Genomic DNA, 12,455 nt, shown 5'->3' on the forward strand with positions numbered 1-12,455 from the left:
ATGGAAGAACCTCCATATGGTGTTTGCTTTCTTTGTGGCAAAGCTATCCACTGAGCAAGAAAATGCTCTTGACTAAACTGCTGGCAATATGCTGTACAAATTGGACAAGTAGGACACAAAAGAAGGCAACTGCCAAACTTTGCCAAGGAATGGTAGGACAGTCCTTCAAAATTCAAAATTCACAGGTAAGTCTGTCAGATATTCTAGACCTGTAGGTAGAAGATAAATGCCCAATATTATATTGGAGCATTGGGTGACTGTCCAGGCAGCCAGCTGTCCCTGTCATTTCTATGGTTTTAGAAGTTGTTTGCTTAGTATTTCCTGTTTCCTCAGGTAAAATCTTATTCTTCTCGGGTGTCAGATGGGAATGAAGCATAGATAGATATAGTTACAGTTTTCCTAGGTACCAAATTCAGAAAAGAAACTCACAAAAGAGGTGTAAAGTACATAAGGTTGAGAGAAATAAAAAGCTTAAGCGGTTTATCTAAGAAAATGTTTTGAGGTCTAAAAAGAGTTTTGAGTTGGTAATACAAATCAGGATAGCAAGTGAATTTGGTACAAAACCTTGGTCTCACCAAGATAGCATGGATAATGAAGTATCTTTTCTGACTTTGCCAAATGCAAATAAATTGGACTTTGTGAATGTAATTCTTAATTGATAGTAGTTCTTATCATATATAAGTTTTTCTTTGTTAAGTTTAAAACCTTCCCTTTTCATTTAGACAATACTTGATAATTGTTCTTATTGTATACAGTTTTACTGTGTTAGAGTTAAAATCTTTCCTTTTTATTTAGACAAAAAGGGGGGAAATTGTGGAATATTCATATTCACTGTGTGAAGATGTGTCACTGTGATTGGTTTAATAAAGTTCTGAATGGCCAATAGCTAGGCAGGAGAGAATAGGTAGGACTTCCAGGCAGGGAGAGGAACTCAGTGGGTTAGAATCTAGGCAAGGGAGATGCCAGCAAGACACTGAAGAAATCAGACATAATGCACACAGGAGAGGTAACCAAGCCATGTGGCAGAATGTAGATTAATAAAAACAGGTTAACAAGAACTGGTTGGGAAAAGGTCTAACCTAAGGCCAAGCTTTCATTCCTAATAATAAATCTCTGTATTATTATTTGTAGTCTGGCAGTCCTGATGAGAAAGTAGTACTATAGATAAGCTCTCCCTAGCTGGCCTCAACCTCAAGATTAACCTGTTTGTCTCAGTCTTCCCATGCTAGGATTATAAACACGCACCTCCAGACTCTCCCAATCACTTACTCCTAAGGCATTCCTCATTCAGCTCCTTCAGCTGTTCATTGAAACCCTTTATGCCCTCTACACTTGAGCTATTTTTATTTGACATCATTTATGGTATATATTCTAGGACTCCAATTAAATAGTATGCCTTTACATAAAACAAGAGACTGTTGTTTTTCTGGGCAAAAGGAATTTTTCAACCACGATTTGATCGACACAAGCAAACAAATAAACCCGAAACATTTTCATAAGGAAATAAACATGTTCAGAAATGTAATTCTGTCTGCCAGTAAATACCACAATTATAAGATATCTTCCTTTTTTATTATTTTTTGTTTTGTAATTATAAAATAAAATATGGATACATATTCTTAAGTTAAACAAAAAAATAAATCTGAGGTTACAGATGTAATTGGAGGCTTCTCTATTAACAAATATTGAGTTTACAAATTCTCAGAGATATAATGAAAGCTACTCTTCAAATTAAAATCATATCAGGTCTGTTGCTGACACATAAAATGGCTGTGTTTCCCTAGGGCTTTGTGCCCCTGCTCATGTTACTGGGTTTTAAGGCAAAATCCCTGGCTCTTAACTCCAACAGGCTAGGCCTGGCCACTGTGCCCAGTACCCTAGTTAAAGAGACAAATAATGGTGGAAGCACAGGGACAGAGGATGTGTTCAGTTTGGCCCCATGGGGAAGAGGAATCATGGAAGGGTCCAGTACACCCAAGTCTGCCTTCAGTTTAAACAGTGGACCAGAGGTACGCATGATGGAGTAGACCTGGTCCAGATGCTGTCCTCCGCACCTTCTACCCATCTTTGCCTCAGTCCCGGTCCTATAAGGCTGTCTGTTATGTTGCTGATCTGTTATGCTCTTACATGTTGAAGGGGCATCCTCAGCCTCACAGGTGATAGTCCCCATCTAAGTCTGGAATCTGTCCTGGTAGGTTTCGCTCCTCCTACAACCGAGGGTGAGCCCAGAAAAAAGTGATTGAAGACAGTACCATGTCTGTACCTACAGCTGAAGTCCAGACGTGAATTTAAAGTAGAAGTACCAGGCTTCACCCTGCTTCTTTTTACCTCATGGGCCTGTGTGAGGAGTCAAGGCCTTCTTAGCAATGCAGCATCCAATGCCTGTTTCTTTGTGTCAGTGGTGTATTCACCACCACTCTCGTGAAGAGGGATTAGACACACCGTGAGCAGATGTAAACAAAAGCAGTATGAATACCAGAAATATCACTTAATGAAAAGGATTTAGACACACCATGAGCAGTAGTGACACCATCATAGAGGATGCAAAGAAAAACAGGACGAATACTAGAAACATCCCTTAGATAGGACACCTGGCACGGGAGTGAAAACATATGGACAGGGAGATGAAAACTGAGAATGTAGAGCAAGAACAGATCAGATGAGAAGGCAGTAATGGCGCCCATGAAATACATTCATCATAAGGCTGGGAGAAATTATTTGACTAAGTGAGAAGAATGAAAAGCCAAGTCAGTGGTGTTAGGATTAACATGAAAGTCAGATTCCTCGACACCCAGTATTAACTGGCTCTGTGAACAGGGATGAGGCTGTGAACACCCTGGACTCCAGTCCCCAGGACCAATCCCACCAGAGTCTCAGACACCTCCTGACCACCATCCCCTCGATGCTGATGGCAAACCAGCCCAGCAACAGCAAACTGCTACCGAATAACACCGGACACTAGCCAAGGTCTCTCAGCTGTAGAAAAACGCCCTCCTTAAGGAGTTGAAGAAGACAGAATTCACTCACTTGGAAAAAAATAAGTCTGCTGGGAAATGTATGAAAAAGGAAAAGAATATGCCTGCTTTTCAGACCTTGGAGAGATGGATTCACAATTCAGTTCTGTTCAGTAGAAACATAATAGGGACTACCAGTTTAAATCTCTCTCAACTACCTGAGATCTAGAAACATAAGGGCTTTCAAACATCTTTTCAAAACCTAATCTGTTCTGATGTGTCAACTCCCTAGCCCCCAGAAGTTCATAATAACAGTTGGGTGTCCTCTTTTCACTATTACAAATAAAATTGGATTGTTTGCTTAGCAAATATAATTATGTACTATTTTTTAAGAAAGATTTAAGAGACTTTTCATACCAATTCACTGTAGGGGGATAGACAGTCTCTGGTGGCTTAACTGTTTGTGAACTGAACTGAACTGGTAGTGGACAGGTTGACAGGCAGAGAGACATTTAAGGGTGAGTTGAGTGATTACTTACTTCGTCCTTGTTCTTCAGAAGACATTTGTGTGTGTGGTTAGTCAATGGAACTGATGTTTTGTGAGCAGAGAACTGTTGGACCTAATATCACAAAACCTTCTTGTTATCCAATTATTACAATTTCTAGTATGAAAGTCTAGCTGAAAATTTTCAATCTGACGGATTCATGGGAGACATCTGATAACATCGCCTGATGGTTCTCCTTCACTGTTTAGAGTTTGTTCTTGAACAGATCATTTGTGCATTTGTGTTTGCAAATCTAACCACTGTTAGCCAACTCTCCGGGTTCACACCTCCCCTCCTGCATAGAGGTTATACGAAATAACTTATTCTGAGTGAGGGTGTCAGGAAGGTACTGCGTGCCCTAGGAAACTGTTCCCATAGTGTAGAGGGTTTGAGTCCTTTTGCTCAGGTGGAGAAAATTTCCAATCATAAAGTTGGTTTTATCCACATCCACGCACACAACTCTGGCACCAGCCCCACAACTCCCCTGTTGCTTCTGCCACGAAGCACACAGGATCCACAGCTGAGTAGGACTTTTGGCCGTCATCCTCCCCAGCATCCTTGAGTAGCAGCTTCTGGCACTACAAGATCTAGCTCACAGGGAGAGGACCCTCAGGCCCTATTCTAGTTCTGTTTCTCCAAGTCCTGTGAGCAAAGTGAACAATGTCTTGCCTTCAGCAATAACGTCTTCAGATTCTTACAGACATGCAACCAACAGTCATGGCAATAGTCTTTTAAGGCCCTCTATGGCCTCCATGGCCAACAGATCCTAAGGTGGTAACTGATCTCTGGCAATAGGAATGTTGGCCAACCACCATATAGCTTTTGGGGAGCATCTTCTTTTCCTTCTCATGAGATACCATTGTTAACTCTTTAACATTCACAGGTTCTGGATATCGTAAACCTTCCCCTTAGTGGGTGGCACCTATGCCTTACTCAGCCATAAAGAGCTGTGCAGCTACACTGGCCCTTTGTGAACCCCTTCGTGACTGTTCCTTCCGGTGCTCTTGCAATTCTCTCCAGGGACTTTCCAAATCTTCAGAGCATGGATAGACTGGTGTTATGTCATCTGCACACGGAAACCTTTTCCAGAGGATGGACAGGACAAGGCCATCTCCTCCACTATTATTTGTAACAAATAAGAGGGTTACAAAGGTAACCTTGGCAAAGCACTTGGTCATCAGTTCTGGGCAAGCATCAGATGATCCCAGAAGTTCACAACTAAAAAGAAACAAACATAAGAAAGGTCTAATACAGCATAAACATTTTGTATCCATTGGTGTTAATTATCTTGCTGGCTCATTTACAGGGCCGCCATGCATTTTCCTCAACCCTGTTGAACTGATGGGGCTGGCTCTGGCTGCTTAGACTAGCTTAAGGTCTGTGGGGGAATAGTCACCTATCTTTTTGGCAGAACAATCTCTCTGAACCCAGGAAAGAAATGTGCACCATTTACTCAGATGAGACAACAGCCCACCCCTCAGCCAAGTGTTACTTTTTGACCATGGTACTGAACTGGTATTTATGGTTTTTGGTACCAGTCAGTGTCTCATCTGACCCAGTGAACCGTGGCCCTGGATCTCTCTAAGCACCATCAGGAAGCTCCACAGACAGACCGACTTCTTCTGTTTGGGTGCTCAGAGTCTCCACCCCCAGGAATTGTGGACCCCCCTCCTTTTTAATTAAAATTTGTTTTGTGCAATATATTCTGATCACACTTTCCCCTTCCCCAACTCCTCTCAGACCTTCCCTTTATTCTGTTGGGTGGGACCCCCAAGCATCTTCCAAAGTTTATTCTCCCGAGATGTGAGAGCTTCTGTGACCTCTATTTGCCTCCTTTGACCTCGGAGCCTCTTTTTCCTGCAAGGGCAGATGTTTTACTTTGTTGGGACTGCTGCCATTGGGAGGGACACGGTACACCAAAGCCTTCACTCCCAGACCGTCTTCCTGGTTCCCAATGCTAGCAACAGTCTCCATGGTCTCTGAGGACTTTATGTCTGTGTGAGTACAGGGAACGGGTCTAGATTTTATCACTATAACCCCAAATGAGGTATGTTCTGTTAAGACCCCTTCGGTGTACAACATTCATAAGGGACTCCAGGTTTTCAGTGTTGTGAGGCATGGACCTCTCAGAACACAATGACTTGCAAGTCTTCCATCTAAGCTCTTGTGCCAACTTCATGTTCATTTCTTATCATATATCTCAAAGGCATTCCATGTTATTCATCTCTTTCTCCTACCTTCTAATTTTTCTTCTTCTTTCCCATCATCCTGAAAAGCCCACGCCTCCTAGAAAGCTGGGAGCCAAGCAGAGGAAGCTCTGCTCCTCTGAAATAATCCAAGATACCCCAGTCAACACCGATGATGCCACTATCTGGCCCACAGAACAGCACACAACGCCTCGTTATAAGCATATCCTGGTGTGTCCTATTAATGTGTGTCTGTGTTTTCCTCTACTACTCCATTTCACATTGTTGACAGTTGTGGGAATTCTATCCCATAAGCCTGTGGCATTGGGGTGGCTTAGGCCTATGGACGTGGTCTGCTCTGGGTATGTGACTGGATAAAAACTAAGGGCCAGGGTTGCCCACTGTCTCTGGAATGGAAAGGGAACTGGCAGAGCTACGGCTTGGAGTTCCCCTTGGCCTTTGAAGAATGAAGTTATTGTGCAGGGCGGGGCTGACTGACTAGCCCTCCTCTGGCCTCCAACCTTCGGTAACAGAAAGGGGATCAGTACTCCGCCTTCATGGTACTGAAGCATGAACACTGCCAGAGGCCTTGTTCTGAAGCCCAGTGCAGTGTCTGCTGTCATGAGACCCAAAGCCAAGAAAAAACCAAAGACTCATGTACCCGGGGAATAGTTTGAAGTTGGAGTCTCTAGATTGACCTATATACCAACAGAGCATCCTTGACTCTCTCTCTGCCTGCAGCAACACCAGTGTTAGGGAGGCCTCAAGCACATCATTCCCAAGACTGTGCAGGTCCCTTGGCCATACAAACCAGGTATGATCCAGGTTAGTGTAAGTCAGGGCACTGTCTCCATCACCCATTCCCAGCCTCGGGCTTCACAGCTGTCCAGGCCACTGGTCACAGGCGGAAACTCCAGGCATCCCCTGAGATGCAGTGGACACTGTAGTCTTAGGGAACACACACACACTGTACTCTTAAAGGACACACACATGATTCGGTCAGCTGTGGCCAGCTGTGAATGTATCCCGGAGGCCATGGCACACAAGAATAATACAGCTTAGCGTCAGCCCTGATGGTCAGTGCCTTCTTTTCACCCATACTTCAAACTCAGGCATAGCAGCTACAGCAAGAACTCCTCTGCTGGGGATAGGAGCCGGCAGTAAACCGGGGACTTTGCTTTGGAACTCAGTGTCGGGCAGGTGAAAGGAATGCTGGGAAGATGCTATTGGGCTTCTTTCTCATCCCTGCACTGTGGATCTTGGTCCTACACGTGTCACTGTTGCGTCGTTCTCAGTAGGCTGTGGGCTCAGATGTGCAGCATTGGGGGCCACAGCACGCATTGGAAGCTGGAGCTGATTCCAAAGTGGGTAATTCTGCCCAGCTGCCGACTGGTGAGTATAGACAGTGTCTAGTCCTACCCTACCCCAGGGAGAGACTTTTGGGGAACTTTTCCAGTAAAAGTCAGTAGACCAACTGGGGATTTAGGACAACCCTGGGCTAGAATCGCCTTCTAGTGCCAAAAGAGCGACAGCAGGCCAACAGCTCATTTGCATCATACCTGTTTCTAGGGCGCCACCTATTGTTTAAATAAGAGAAGTAACTGTAGGGTCAGAGGAAACAGATGGCCTTCTTAGAATTTCTGTAAAGGCAGGCGTAAAGATAGGAACAAATGCCTAATTCCCAGACAATATCGCACGCCAACAAGCATTGGGAGCCTTTAGGGAGCAACAACCTCACCTAACAGTGAGATGGCACTCAATACCAGACTGCTTGCATGGAGAATTGAATTGTCACCCCCAGACACCCCTCTTGACTCCTTCCCGTCACCACCAGTATCTTTTCCACGGCAAGTTTCCTTGGCTCTTCAGCATCTACACTGACTATCTTATGACTTTTATGTTCTTTTCTATTAATCTAACGATTCTGTTCATTACTTGTGCGTTGATATTAAAAATTCAAGAAGCAATAAAAAGTAGTAACTTGAACGATTGTAGTCATATAAACATTATCATCCAGCAACAGGAAGAGATCCACTGAGGAGACAGTATGGAATGTCATTAGGAATTTCACTGCCAGAGAATTTTCTCGATCCTATGGTTTAAGTCTCTTAAGTTCTTTTTAACTTTACATGCATCTTCTGTACGGCCCTAAGTCACCAGCTTCATGCACTCCTTGTTTTGTGTTTCTGGGGCATCTCCTTGTGCTGATGGCCTCCTATGAAGTCTGCAAATGGAAGCCCTGAGCCTCACGTTTTGCAATGTGCCTCTAAATTATTCTTTCAGGGTTTAACTGAGTATTAGATTCTAGGTTCAAAACCGTGTACCCTTGGAGATTCGAAGGTACAATGTCATCATCTCCTGGATCTGGGGCTACTGATGAGAATTCAGACAGACTCCCTTGACATTTTGAATGAACTTTCTTCTCATATGGAAAGCTTTGATGTTTCTTCCTTCTTGAAGTTTTGAACATCCTCTGGGTGTGGGGTTTTTAAATGCACACGATTTCTCTTCGTGTACATTTCAAACCAAGCAGTTCTACCACTGTCTCAGGGACATTATCTTCTGGTAGGCTGTTGAGATGTCCTTCCCTTCATTAACATCAGTCTCTGTCTCTAAAACCACAGTCAAATAACCGAGAGATTTCCCTGCCACTTAGTATTTCCCTCACACTCTCTTCGGGGCTGCGTGATTCCTTCCTCCTTACATTACTGGCACGGTCATTAACTATAGCCATTCCCTTATGCATTCTGTCTGCTGGCTTTTATTTCCAGTGGCAGAAAGTACTTTTAATTACCGGGTTGACTTTCCTACCCCCTGCTTGCTCCACTTTTACAACCACAGCCAAATCTCATGCATGCACTATCCTTGCAAGCCTCTCCGAAGTCATTCAGGGTTGTCTTAATTATTTGCTTTCCTGGATGATCTCTATTTCCTAAAAGCACATTGTCTGACTTGCTATTCTTGAGGATTCTTGAGTGTGATTTCTTTTCCTCATATTTCTTAGCTGTCTCATTCACGAATACAGGTAAGATTGCTTGCACGTTTCTGTGGAAGAGGATTTCAAGCTCACCTGCTACATAACCAGGTTACGTGGTGTGGGCTGCCTCTGCTGCTTTGACAAGCTACTAGAGTAGACATGAGAACGACATTGGCAAGATTAGGTAGCTACCAACCAGCCAACCAGCTAGATGAGTTCATGCAGGCAAGAGCTGCCTAGCTGGTCCAAATCATATACCAAATGAAAGGCTGTTGTTTGAAGTCATTAAATCTTGCAGCCCTTTGCTCTGCAGCAGAAGTTAATGATACAAGCTCTAGGATACAAGAATATACTAGTTGCTGTGGTCATTATTGTCCTATGAGAGAGACAAGGCCTTTGCTCTCATGTGATAGTAATGGTAAGACAGTTGTAGAGGCCAACACCGTGAAGGAATGGGATCAAGATCATATGGGCAAACCAGGGCTAAGACAGCATTTAATTTAGAAGCTATGGTCAAAGATGTCTGTGAGAGGGTGAAATCTGAACTGAGATTTTAATGACCGTGGGGAGGGGTTATGTAATGGCTCTGAGACAGAGTCTTTCAAAGTGAGGAGTAAGAGCAAAGTCACTGAGGAAAAGAGCGTCACCTGAAGAGACATGAAGTCCAACTGGGTTGGCACACAGGAGAATGAGCAGAAATAAAATCAGTCAAATACCTGAAAGTACCTGAAAGGACTCAGACTACATTCAACATATTAATTTCCCCCATATTGTAGTGTTGGACCCTAAAGTTCAATTACCAAGGAGGAGTTGCCCCAAGAGATCACTCTCACACCACAGTTGATGTAAAAACATTAATTCTGTCATGACAGGGTCCTTCAGAATTTGAGAAGCCAAAAGACCTCAAATGACTGTCACAAGCTACTTTTAAAGCAAAAAGTCATAGAAACAAGTTGGGGAAACTCGGGGGTTGTTCTTCAACTATTAGGATTAGCTTATTCAAAGGGCTACTAACAATAATTGTTCTGAGCCAGGGCTGAAAAGCAGTTGCCAGATCAGATGAGGTAAGAGGGAACATGTGAGGGTCATTGTGGCCCCTTTTCAGGGACTGAGTCAAAACATCTGTGGACATCTGTGGGTTACCTTGTCCCAATTCCAGGAACTGAGCTCTATTTGGAGAACATCCACAAGGACACGGGGAGATGAAAGTTCCCAACATTCCAGTATGTGCATGTGCAGTTGTTAGGTTCCCAAGGGAAGGGGGAAGCACTAAGGCTGAGAGGCCTCAGAAATGGCCTCAGAGTTGTCCTAGAGTTCTACAGTAGCATCCCTGCCCTTTGTGGAACAGGAAGTTTTTGAAGGCATCAACTGAGGATGGCCCTTCTGCTAATATTTTGGAGCTACTATTTCCTATAACAAATTCTCTTAACCAACCAGAGCCTATTCATTTCTATATTGTAGGATTTCAAAAGTGTCTTTCTAAATTGTCCACTGTGCAGCCTAGTGTATGTCAATTTGACACAGGATAGAGTCACTGGGGAGGAGGGAGTCTCAGCTGAGGAAATGCCTCCATTAGATAGGGCTGTAGGCAAGTCTGCAGGGCATTTTCTTAGTAATTGATGGATAGCCCAGCCATTGTGAGTAAAGCCAACTCTGGGCCGGTGGTCCTGAGAGCTAAAAGAAAGCAAGCAGACTAAGCAAGCCATGGGGAACAAGCCAATAAGCAGCACTTCTCCGTGGCCTCTGTATCAGCTCCTTCCTCCAGGCTCCAGCCTTGTTTGAGAGACTATCCTGACATCCTTCCATGATGACAGTGTTGTAGAAGTGCAAGCCAAATAAACCCTTCTTTCCCCAAGGTGCTTTGACCATGGTGCTTCATTGCAGAAATCGGAACCCTGACTAGGATACCTGCCTTTCTGGTTTCCTAGCCCTGTCACTGTCTTGTGCTTTTAAAGGCACAGGCTGGCTTTCCATGTTCGGAAGCAGAGTGGAGTGCATCTGGCCTCAGTTCACCTTGAACTGCAATTCTCTGGTCTTGTTTTACAATTGTGTAGCCCTAAGTTCCTCTTACTGTATCATCTCTCATCATTATCCTGGACTTTTTCTTTGTGTATCCTCATTTACAACTTGTATTTATCATGGCTAGTAAGAGGTGAGGCCTCAGTAGAACATTTATTTACTACCCAATAAATACGTATTGAGTGTCTTTCACAATTGAATTCGAGGCCTTACCTCTATCTACTTGCTTTTCTGTTGTTGTCATTGTTCCACTTGAGGTGAACATGTCTAGTCAAAAAACCTCTTGCAAAGACACAGAGGATATACAAGGCTTAATTAATCTTTGTCCCTTAAATTTCAGTAGGTACATAATGCATTGTTTGGGGTGTGTGTGTGTGTGTGTGTGTGTGTGTGTGTGTGTGTGTGTGGTGTAAAACTAAGTCTTTCTCAGTAACTCTGTAGCCTTGCACAACTTAGAATGTGGGCTGTAAACCAGGTTGGTCTTGAACTTGTGATGATCCTCCTGTCTCAGTCTTGGAGATGCAGGGATTACAGGTATTCACCACTTCACCACCATAGCTGGCATTTTGTTTCTTTTGATATCAGAATTCATGCCAACTTTTGCATTGGTGAGTTCCCTAGTTGTTGAATTATTTGTACAGCTTGGTGGTTAATCTTGACTATCCACTGGATCGGATTAAGGAGTTCCTAGCAGACTAACAAAACATACCTCTGGTGTGTCTGTGAGGGCATTTCAAAAAAATGACAAAGTAGGGAGAGGCAGGGAGGGGAGCAGAGAAAAATGTAGAGCTCAATAAAAATCAATTTTAAAAAATGACAAAGTAAACAGGATCCATACCTCCAGAACTCCACAGTCCTGTAGGCCAGAACCTGGACGGAATAAGGTTGGGGACTGGGGGGAGACTGTCACTGAGGCACTTAGTGTCTGTGGGGGGAGACTGTCACTGAGGCACTTAGTGTCTGTGTCCAGGCAGCCACCGTGCAAGCTGCTCTCTGTACTCTCCTCATCTGAGGGACCGAACGCTGCAAAGTGAGAACCAGGGTTAATAAAACCTTGGTTTGTTACACACGCATCCCCATCCTAGCTGGCACTCTGTCGCTGTGTTGAGTACCAGGACCGAAAACAGCTTGAGGAAAGGGTTTGTTTGGCTTCCAGGTCCCAGCCCCAGGCCTTTATGAAGGGAAGTCTGGAGAAGGAAACTGAGAGCAAAGACTGAAGCAGAAGTCATGGGAGAACGCTGTTGCTGTTTACTGCTTTGGTCAGCCAGCTTCTGATACCATGGACCATGTGCCCAGAGGTGAAACCACGCACAATGGGCTGGGCCCTCCCACATAAATCATAGACATTCCTACAGGCCAATCCAATGGAAAGTTTCTCAGTAGAGGTTCCCTCTTCCCACACTACTCTTGCTTGTGTCAAATTGACAAAAACCTAAGCAGCACAGCCCACCTCAGGGAAAACCTGACTGGCCCCTATACTTCGTTGACCTTAGAGATATAAACAGAGGGTCTAGAGTACACAGAAGTCATACCAGTGAGGACAGACCATGCTGCATGAATGAAAACAGGCGATGTCTATGCTTCAGAAGGACACAGCTTGGGGGGCTTTAGTAATGCTTCCAGCCATGTGACCGCCACTCTTCCCTCTAAACTAGATAAGTGTGCTTCCACCCAGAGGCTAGAACACATGGAAGGAGATGTTAGCAGGCTTCATGGTCCAAAATAGACTCGTGATACTTACTTCCATAAATCAATTGGACCTTCTTAAAAAACA

This window comes from Myodes glareolus, chromosome 7, assembly GCF_982192425.1.
Source record: "Myodes glareolus chromosome 7, mMyoGla1.1, whole genome shotgun sequence".
Classification (NCBI taxonomy): domain Eukaryota; kingdom Metazoa; phylum Chordata; class Mammalia; order Rodentia; family Cricetidae; genus Myodes; species Myodes glareolus.